The following is an 11707-nucleotide window of genomic DNA, read 5'->3' on the forward strand; positions in this document are numbered from 1 at the left end:
CTGGTCAGATGTCCCCATTCCCAATCCTCCAGCCCTACTATAGATACCATCTCTTTTCAGGTTCCCTAAGGACTGAGATAAAATTCTTCACAGTGGAATCATCTTTGTCACTAAATCTGATTGGTTTTCCTCACCAACTTAGATAGGCTCAGGGTATTCTGAGCCAGCCATGGACATGAGATTCTTTTCTGGGCTGTTGTTGGGGGGTGTTTTTTGGTACGTTTTTTATTGTAAAAATGCTGTACAGAGGGGTTACACTTACACGAGCAAGGTAATGAGTATACTTTCTATTGAGCATTGTTGCCTCCTCCTTTGTTTTCCCTCTATCATCTGTTCACTCCCTCCCACCTCCACAATACCCTCCAACCCGCTGAGGTTGTAAAGTTTATTTTCAGCATAGTGTTTTGTACATCTCATTGTTATAAGGGGTCAACCTTTATCCCTATTTAAGCATTTTGTTTTTTTCTCTTCCTCTCCCCAATTCAGGAAGTGTATATACAAGATGTAGGGCACCAACAGTAAAAACAGGGGTTATACCATGGGGGGAGAAACATACAAAGAAACAAAAAAAATCACATGGTACATTATAAATACATTAGAAACAATGGCAAGAAAGAAAAAAGATATTTGTGTCCCTATCTTGGGGTTCATTTCATTTAACATCATCTTATATGGTCATATGTACATAGTTTTTGGCTTTTTCTGTTTGTCCTACACATGTACTAGTTATTGCAAATAAGGGAAACCATGGGACCTATGTTTCTTTGGGCTTGGCTTACTTCACTTAATATAATTTTTCTAAGTCTTTCCTTTTCCTAACAAATGGGGCAATGTCATTCTTCCTGATGGAGGCATAGAATTCCATTGTGTATATATACCACTTTTTCTTGATCCATTCATCTATTGAGGGGTATCTGGGTTGGTTCCATATCTGAGCTATCGTAAATAATGCTGCAATAAACATAGTTGTGCTGGTAGCTTTAGTGTGGTCTTGTTTGTGATCATTTGGCTAAATGCCCAACAGTGGGACTGCGGGTCATAGGGGAGCTCTATGTGGAGTCTTTTGAGGAACTTCCATACCTCTTTCCAAAGTGGTTGAACAAGTTTACACTCCCACCAACAATGCAGTAGGGTTCCCTTTTGGCCACATCCCCTCCAGCATTTGTTGTTATTAGAGCTCTTGATTATAGCCATTCTAACTGGGGTGAGGTGGAATCTCAATGTTGTTTTGATTTGCATTTCTTTTATGGCTAGAGAGGTTGAACATTTCTTCATGTGTCTATTGGTTATTCTTATTTCTTCTTCAGAGAAGTTTCTCTTTAAGTCTTTAGCCCACTTATTTATTTGGAAGTTGTTTCTTTGAGGATTTGTTGTTGGGGATTTAATTTTTGAGTTCCAAGTATATTTTAGATATGAGACCCTTGTCCGTTGTCTGGCTAGTGAAAATCTTCTCCCAATCTGTGGGCTTTCTAGTTATCTTGCTAGCTATGTCCTTTGCCATGCAGAAGCTCTGCAGCTCCATGCAATCCCATTTGTCCAACCTTTCTTTGATTTGTTGTGTTTCTGAGTCTCTATTAAGAAAATTTTGGCCTGTGCCAAAGAGACATAGGGTTTCTCTTATTCCGTCCTGTAATGTTTTCAAGGTATCTGCTTTTATTTCGAAGGCTTTGATCCATTTGGAGTTGATTCTGGTGTAGGGTGATATATAAGGATCTAGCTTTAGTTTTCTACAAGTGAATAACCAGTTTTGCCAGCACCATTTACTGAAGATGCTGCCTTTCTTTCATTCTATATTTTTAGTTCCCTTATCAAATATTAGGTGACTATAGGTCTGTGGGTTCATTTCTGGGTTTTCAGCTCTATTCCATCGATCCTCAGGTCTGTTCTCAATAAATGCAGAAAATGCATTTGACAAGATCCAACACCCCTTTATGATGAAGGCTCTGGAAAAATTAGGAATCCATGGAACATTCTTCAATATAATAAAGGCTGTACATGACAAACCTATAGCCAGCATTATACTTAATGGCTAAAAACTAAAGCCATTTCCTCTAAACTCAGGAATGAGACAAGGATGTCCACTCTCTCCAGTTCTCTTCAATTTAGTATTAGAATGCCTAGCTACAGCAACAAGACAAGATGCAAACATAAAGGGGATCTAAATAGGAAAAGATGAAGTAAAACTCTCCTTCTTTGCAGATGACATGATCTTGTACTTAAAGAATCCCATGGACTCCATTCTCAAGTTACTCAAGCTGATTCAAAACTTTGGCAAAGTAGCAGGGTATAAAATTAACCCTCAAAAATCAATGGCTTTTCTGTATACCAACAATCAGAAGAGCGTGGCTGAAATCAGGAAAGCAACTCCTTTTGTAATAGCACCACCAAAAAAATCAAATACCTAGTAGTTTACTAAAGAAGTAAAGGAACTCTATGCTGAAAACTTCAAAACCTGAAAAAGGAAATCAAAGCAGAATTTAGGAAGTGGAAAAACCTCCCATGCTCCTGGATTGGAAGGATCAACATCATGAAAATGGCAATACTTCCCAAGGCTATCTACAAATTCAATGCGATACCTATCAATATTCCAACCTCATTCTTCAATGAATAGAAGAAGCAATCCAAAAAATTCATATGGAACAAATAGAAGACCCCAAATAGCAAAAACAATCCTTAACAGAAAGAACAGTGCTGGAGGAATATCAATGCCAAATTTCAAACTCTACTACAAAGCCATAGTAATCAAAACAGCTTAGTACTGGCACAAGAACAGACCTGCTGGGCTTTCTGATATCACACTTTCTTTAAGCCTGTACTAGATGTTGGAAGAAAAAGAAATGGTGCATCCATAGGCACAATGCTAACACTGACTGAGCCATAGAATCTCCAGCCTTTCTTTCCTTTTTTTCCATTAACAATAGAGTCATCAACCACATCTCTAAATAGCTGTTATCTTTAACCAGGATTATCTTGAAACAAAACTGTGAAATAGCACAATGCTTTTGAGACCCCTTTGCTTTCTTATTATAATTCACATACCATTGTCTCTTCCTTCCACTCTCCCATCCCCACCTTCTACCCAGTCTGTTTTATATTTATTCAGTCACAAATCATGCAACTAATACCATCCATAGTTTTTCAAGCTGGTCTCCTAGATTTTGTCTCATTTGATCTTTATTATAACTTGTCAAATAATCTTATTCTATCGATAAGACATAGGAGGCTCAGAAAGGTGATTACTACAAAGTGATAAATCCAGGACTAATGAAGGGCTTCTTCCACTCACAGAGATGACTCAGAGTAAAGTGTCAAGCTAAATGACCATCACTGACAGGATTTAGCTATTTGAGCCAAATAAGGGACATGCTTAATCAGTAAAGGAAACTTTCCCATAATCCATGAAAATAGATCACTTTGTAACCATAGGATTGTGTTCATTCCCATAATGACCTGTGACAATCTGAATTAAAATTCTTTGATACTTCTCTATCTCTTCAACTAGCTACTCAGCTCTGTCAGGGCAGGAGGCACAGACAGAGGACAATGCTTACTTGCTTTTTCTTTTCATTTCAGGAAATAACTCCTCTCCTTTAGTTTGCCTCCTCCTCCTGTTTCTCCTCCTCCTCCCCTTCTTCTTCTCCTTCTCATCATCCTCCTCTCAATCTCTCTCTCTCTCTCTCTCTCTCTCTCTCTCTCTCTCTCTCTCTCTCTCTCTCTCTCTCTCTCTCTCATAAACACATACACACATACCACCACCACCACTATTTTATGCTTTGCCTGGGAATGCCCTGGAGAAAATGGAATCCAATGGAAGACAAGAATATGACTGTTCCTACTTAACTTGTAATAGGATTACTTACTTACTTAACTTAACTTCTAACTTAGGATTCAGACTGAACATGGTAGTTCTTAGAAGAAATTTTCCCCTTGTGTTAGATACAGAAATTGATTGAAAGGATGACAAAAAAGAAAAGAGAGTTCTATGTCCACAAGAAAACAGGAGAAGCATACTCTCAACTTCCTCACTTAATGAAGGATCAAGCTGCATCCATGTGACCAAGACAGCCCTAGTAAGCCTTTTCCTTTGGGCTTAAGTCAGGGTCCTTTGTACCCTGTCCTCCATCAGGCAGTATGATGCTTCTGCATCTCAAGAGATTTCCCCCATCTTTCTGCTGCAAGCCTGCATGATTACCCCAAAGGGATAGTTCAGCAATGATCATCTGTCTCATCAGTTGCAGGGCCTTGTTGAAAGAAAATACTCTAGGGGCAAACCACAGAGCCAACCACACACAGCTTCTTCACTAGACCCATTCTCATCTTGTACCAGTTCTGATGCCCTTATAGTGACCTCTGGACTGTTCATAGTTTCAGTGTGTCCCCAGTGGAGATACAACTACAGAAGATTCCCTCCCTTCTGTTCTGGACCCTACATCCTGCTCCAACATCATCAAAACCTTACCTGGCATATGTTGCTACTACCCAACATGGCACCAGAGCCCAGACACTATAATGGTTAGGTAACCTACAACTGGTTGTTACTAGCTAGGAAAAGTTAGGCACAGATAGAAAGTTTTGCAAGAATTTTTCTTTCATAGCCCAAATGAATAATTAATTAGAGTTCAGGCAAAATTACAAGATTTGAGGCTGGGAAGGTGGCTCAGTGGTAGAGTGCTTGCCTTGGATGCATGAAACTTGGGTTCAATTCCTCAGCACCACATAAGCAGAAAAAGCCAGAAGTGGCGCTGTGGCTCAAGTGGTAGAGCACTAGCCTTGAGCTGAAGAGCGGAGGGACAGCGCCCAGGCCCAGAGTTCAGACCCTACAACTGACTAAATAAATAAATAAATAAATAAATAAATAAATAAATAAATAAATAAATAAAGATAAATAAAGATATAAATAGATTGATAGATAAAATTACAAGGTTATAGAGTATATAATATGTGTCTCTTAGCAACTTTCTGTGCCTCTTTATGTATTAGGCTAAGCCCTACCTCTAACATTAGGGGATGGACTCTTTCTATAAGCATTAAAATTGTGGTAGCCTCTTTGAAATATTTGTAATATATTATATTCATTGCTGTTGTGATTTTTTAACAAGTCTAAGGTCTTTTTGATTATTTTGGTAGAAGCTTCCAGAATGGATGATTGTTTGGAGCAGGCCACTTTCAGGAATTGCCTGTACACTAAGGCCAAGGCAGCCATTAACTCCCCCCGGCTGTCCGGAAAAGCTCTTCCAAGGACCCCTTGAGAAGATGTTCTAGTGTCATTCTCTTATGGGATTCCCGTCAGTCTCGCTGGTGGTTTGCTATTCTCGACAATGACTTTACGCTGAAAAGGATTGGAGGAAGAACTGGAGGTTAACATCACTTTACCTCAAGAGCCACCGTTACTTCCTTTTTATTTTATTTCTTTGACTCATCGTGGAACCAAAATACTCTGCCTAGATCTTTGGAGATAACCTACCCTACTCAATTTCTAAATTGGCCACACTCTGTTGCTAGGTGGTCTATGTCATGAGTTACTGAGACTACAGCCAAAGTGTCAAGGACTTCATCTGTCATAAAAAAGGAAAAGTCTTAGTATTCTGAATGGGATTTCTGTCCCCAAATTCTGGCCTTTCCAGTCATTGACCAGGTCATTTCTCTCCACAAAATCATCTCTCAGAAAAATATTTGCTGAGTGACTACTGTGTGCTCAGCCATGTGATAATATAATTGTCACTGTGTAGGAGAAAGACATATAAAGAAAATTCCTCTGAGGGAGGGGATAATACTATTCAAAAAGAAATGTCCTCATTACCTTTCTTATATAGCTGTAACCCCTCGTGCATCACCTTTACAGTAAAATTTTAAGAATCTTTGTGTAGTTGACTTAGTGGAGACAAAGATAAACACCATTAAGGAACATTAAAATGACAATAAAAACAATAGTACACATACCAGAACACATGATATAAAAAGGTACAATTAACATATAGTAAAAATACATATGGTAAAAAAGGTGACAATGAATGCTGACATCAATCATATTAAGGATTCCAATTATGATTAGAAATGTGCATATGAGGAATTTCTCTTTGTTCAAGCTGGGTGCTGTCTGTCATATCTGTAATCCTAGCTACTCAGGAACATCTCCAATTAACCACAGAGTAGAGCATCAGCTAAGCAAGCAAGCCTAACAAGCACAAAGGCCCCTGAGTTCAAACCTTGGTTCTGGGAGGAAAGAGGAGAGAGAGAAAGAAAGGGGGAGAGAGAGAGAGAGAGAGAGAGAGAGAGAGAGAGAGAGAGAGAGAGAGAGAGAGAGAGAGAGAGAGAGAGAGAAAGAGAGAATTTCTCTTTGTTTAGAAATCTTAACACCTTCCTTCCTTTTTCTATTTTTATTAGAGAAAGAAATTTGCCTTTCAGGATCCCAAATGAAGCTAGAGAATTTTCACTACCCGTTCATAATTCCTCATATGATGGACAGTAATAAGAGGAAACAGGATCACTGTAATAACACTTTTGTTAATATTTGGTTATGTTTTGGAATGATAATCCTCCAGACTGTCAGAGACTCTGCCAATATAACTTGTCACCCTCTGGATGTACAGGCCCCCAGCACTGACACAACAAGCCAAAAACATTTGAAATTAGAGAACCTCATTTTAGTAGAAATTAAGAACAATGTAAGAAATACAGTAGACTAATTTGAGTTGCTAGCAAAAAAGATTTAATGCAAAAGTTAAGCTCTTTTGTTGACAATAGTAGCAAGGTTGCAGGCATTTGTCAAAATCCATAAAACTATACTCTTTTTTTCCATAAAACTATACTCTTAAACAGGGTGAATTTTGGTGTGTGTAAACTACACGTCAATAAAATACTTGGACTAGTATTCTTTTTCTTGTGTCCTTAAATAGTCATCTAATTATGACTGAAAAATCAAAATGGGCCTTAGCTAAAGAAGGCATTTATTTATTAAGGGATGTGAAGGGTAAACCAAAGGAGGAGGCTGCAATGCTTGGTAAGAAATGTACGCATTATCCTGCCCATGTAATTGTAACCCCTCTGTACAGTATGTTCACAAATAAAATGAAATTAAATTTTTTAAAAAAAGAAGGCATTTATTCCCAGTTTTGTCAGTTTCAAAACAAGAGTTTTCTCTTAATAAAGCTCTTAGACCATAGAATAGAGCTGGCTGTCTCACAAGGGAACAAGTTCCTATTGCATCTATAGACCTCCTTCTGCTAGGTGAAGTACGTTGCTCACTCGTGATGCTCACCATAACCCTCTACAGGAGGTATTTTAAAGATGAAGAACTAGACTCAGAGGACTGATGTGAGTACTGTTTGGTAGTAGGGCTTTATTCAAGCTTAACACATTGATATACTCTAGGAGTTTGGGCTTCGCTCTATAAGCATGAGAAGCCCTCAAGAGTCTGGAGCAGACCTCTCTCATGTCACAAATGTCACAGGAAAACACCTGCATTGGTGGGGGCATTTGAACTCCTTTCTGCAGAGCTCCATTCTGACTCCCAGTGTGGAACTGTGGCCCAACTATGGCCCAACTCCCATGGACCACAGCCCCACCCAAGTTCCACTTATAGTAAAAACCTTCTTACCACTTGGAAATGACTTTAAGCACTTGACAAATTTTATTCACTGAATGACAGAGAGCAAAGACTTTTACAATAGAATCATGTTATTAGGAAATTTCACATCTCTAAATGGTTAAACAAAAGTTGTACAATACCTGGGACGCCTTTCTAAGGCTGGTCCCTTGGAACTCAGCATCAGGGAGGTGAGGTGGAGATCTTTGATGAACCAACTCACAATTTTGAAGGAGTTGGCCATAGACACAATGTATTTGATAGATCAATGGACAACATCACAAATCATGCCAATCACCAGTCCTAATCATGTCAGGAGATACAGACTCTGGAAAAGTCCTATTTAAACCTGCTTGTAACTATTAAAAACAAAGACTGTACCCCAAGAAAAAAATATTTTATTTATTTGCTAGTTCTAGGTTATCACTAAATGGCACTAGGTGTTCAAGTCTTACAATCTCATATTTAACTTCATTAGAGGAAAGAAGAATAAACAAATTAAAAATTAGCAAGTCAACATGATGCAGCAGTCAGTAAACACATTATTTTTCCGTGAAAAAGAAATTAACCTAGAAACATTTTGCATTATGCAAACATTGTCCTAAAGATAACTTACCAACTACATAAAGGTATTTGGAATTTTTTCCAACAATGGAAATGGTTGCTGTTAATGAAACTCGGGGGATGAGAGGAAGTATGACTGAGCTTTGAATGCACAAGTAAGAGATTATTTTTTTTCCAGGTGACACATTCTCTGATGTGGTCAGAAGAATAGATAATTGGAATGACTTGTGATATTGTCCATTGATCAGTCAAATATGTACCGAATCAACAGTGTCCACGGGAAACTCCTTCCAAATTGTAAGTTCATTTTTTCACCCAAGATCTTTACCTCACCTCCCCATGCTGGTCCCCAGGCTGTGTTCTGAGCATGATGCATGCCTGCCAGCTGCTCAAAGTACACAATTTGTAATGTCTAAGAGGGCGTTCTCCAAAGGTAGAGCAGATACCCCAACCTAGGGCTCTCTGAGCCAAGTTAGGAAAAGATGCACAACGTGCCTATCCCAAAAGGCTAGATTGCAACAGGCACAACTCCATCTCTGACATAACTGTGAGTTGTTAGGTGAGGTTAAAAGACTTAAGCTGTCTCAGAAGACAAAGCAGAGGAAAACAAAGCTGGAAAGAAAAACAGAAAAAGCTTGTGAGCTTACACTTCTTCCTGCAGGTCTCCAACAAGGCACCAAAGGATGATAATGGGATGAAACATTGAGTTTCAATCTGCTCCTCAGGGCTAGCATTGTCAAGAGTAACAGAGGCTTAAGGATAATACAAAATAAAATAAAATTATTTGAGAAAAAAGAGTACAGGGGGAAGTTCTGGCAAAATTGCAGCAGAGCAACAAGGCAGCAGACTGATGAATTCATAACAAAGTAGTGTTCTGAGGTGATCATGATGGGGAGAATTTTAACATCTTAATAGGGTAGTCCCAGGGTACATAGAACTCAATGATAGATGGGATACAAAGAGAGAGGTAGAGAGAAAAGGACAACTCAAAATTTCTGGCGTGATCAGTAGACTGATGGAGTTTCATTAGCTAGACACCTTATAGAAGGGCAAAGTAGGGACAGAAGATAATTGCTTTGGGCCATTTGAGGACAGAGACCCAGTACCCAGTGAGAAACAAAGACAAGCACCTAAATTAAGGCCACTAAGCTCTAATGTTGATCTGATAGATCATTATCTTAATGGTGGCCACAGGAGTCATGAGCAAGGATAAGCTCACCCAGAGGAAGAATGATGAGTACAAAAAGAAGGTCTACTTAGAGAAAGAAAGACATTTGAACAGTAAATGGGGTAATGCACTGTGCCAAGGGAAGTTTCTACATAGTGCACTGGGAACAGGAAGAGGGTGTGGTCATCTCTACTTGGAAAGTTCTGTGTTATTAAAAGAGACAATGTGTAAGCTGAGTGTGGTCAGTTGTGTACATTCTCATGAAGATCAGGGAAGAGGATGGCATGCAGAGGGCATTGCATTTGTCAAGCCAGAAAGATTGAATCACAAGTGGTTTTGTGTTCTAGTGCTCCAAAGTTAGATGTCTCGGTCTCCTTTGAAAGTCCTTTTATAACTGTGTATATTTCATTATGGAAAAAAAAGGAGTTGAATCTCTAGCTGGATACTTAGGACACAGTGATTTAAAAAAAAATAAATGTTTCATTGCTAGAACTTTCTTCAGGGCCTCATCGGGGAAGACAGAATAGAGGTGGAGGACTGCTGACTACTGGCAGAGTTGTTTGAAATGTACTTTGTCCTTAAGACATGCACTGGCTTCTGGTGGTTAGGCACATTATACCACTCTCAGGCACTACACTTGGAAGCCATTGTAAAGAATAAGCTCATTAACATGCAAAATGTATGCACTAAATAAATTCTGATAAAGGAAACTTGGGTGTCATTTGGGAGCTAGAACAAGAAGGCAGTAAGTTTTACTCAACCTTACTCAGTTGTCCATAGAGCAACTCAAAAGTTTCAGTAGTCAGCCATGTCTGTGAATGACTAAGAAAGTCCTAGCAGTGTTGGTTTGGGAGTCACAAAGTTGGGGAAGAGATGAGTTCATTTATAAACATAGACTCTCAAATGGTGAGAGTTAACTGTATATAACTTCCAAGAAAGAAATGGTTCTTTGCAAAAGGACCAGCACAACTTAGTAAAAATTTTAAAAAATGAGGAGATACATAATAATATCAACATTTTAAATGGAGAGCTCAAGTAGAATGAAGCCTGAATAGAATCCATTAGATGGCATCAGTAAAGGTAATTTCTAGAATGTTAGAGCACTCTCAGGGAAAGGGTTGAAGCAAGAGTTTAATTGCTGGGGCTGGGAAGGTGGCTCAGTGGTAGAGCGCTTGCCTTGCATGCATGAAGCCCTTGGTTCGATTCCTCAGCACCACATAAACAAAAAGAAAAAAGCTGGAAGTGGCTCTGTGGCTCAAGTGGTAGAGCGCTAGCCTTGAGCTGAAGAGCTGAGGGACAGCACCCAGACCCAGAGTTCAGGCCCCATGAACGGACCAAAAAAATAAAAAAATAAAAAAAAAGAGTTTAATTGCTAAAGCCTGGAGAATAATGAGCAGGATGAATGAAGGGAAGAGAGACAGAATGCCTTGGGGAAGTTTGGCTGCACCATTCAGAAGGGGATACGCTCACCGTTGAAATGGAAGCTCAGTGAAGGTCACAGTTTTCTTCTCTGATTCTCCTTAGTGCTTTGTCGGCATCTAGAATTCATATTGGGTCCCATGGGCCTGAATCTGATAGAATTACGGGGGCTTTTAAGGACCAAACCTTTCACCATTACAGAGAAAAGTTGAGGCCAAATTTTCACCAATGTATCCATAGTCACGCAGCTAGCCATGGGCAGAATTAAATTCTTACTCTTCTTCAGACACCTTCTGTCTATACCTCATGGTCACAGAAAGGACATAGTGGAAATGACTGAGATAGAAATCATATTGCCTTCTGTTCTAATATGGATTTCAGCATATGGGGAGGCTGGAAAGACTTCCCAAGCAAAGAAAGCAAAATAGAAAAGTGTACAGAGCATAAACTCATTTTTTATTGTGAAAATACCATATAGAGGAGTTACAATTACATGGGCAAGATAGCGAGTACATTTCTTATCAAGCATTGTTGCCTCCTCCTTTGTTTCCCCTTCCCATGCCTTCCCAGACCCCCTCCGCCCCCCCACCCAACTCTTCCCTCCCCCCACCAAAGCTGTAAAGTTCATTTTTTGACATAACGACTTGTACATCTCATTGTTACAATGGGTCCACCCGTATCCCTATTTAAACGATTTGTTTTTTCCCTTCCCCTCCACAAATTATACCAACATCAAATACAGTGAAAGCAGTGTATGTTATACCATGGGGGAGGGACATACAAAGCAACAAAGAAATCATCTTATAAATATGTTAGAAACATTTGCATGAAAGAAAAAACATTTGAATATTTACCTTGGGGTTCATTTCCCTAACATCAACTTATCTGACCTTTTCTGCTTGACTCAGACATATACTAGTTATTATAAATAAGGGACACCATGGGACTTATGTTTCTTTGGGCCTGGCTTA

Source organism: Dipodomys merriami, unplaced genomic scaffold, assembly GCF_024711535.1.
Source record: "Dipodomys merriami isolate MVZ:Mamm:240054 unplaced genomic scaffold, mDipMer1.0.p SCAF_10, whole genome shotgun sequence".
Lineage (NCBI taxonomy): Eukaryota > Metazoa > Chordata > Mammalia > Rodentia > Heteromyidae > Dipodomys > Dipodomys merriami.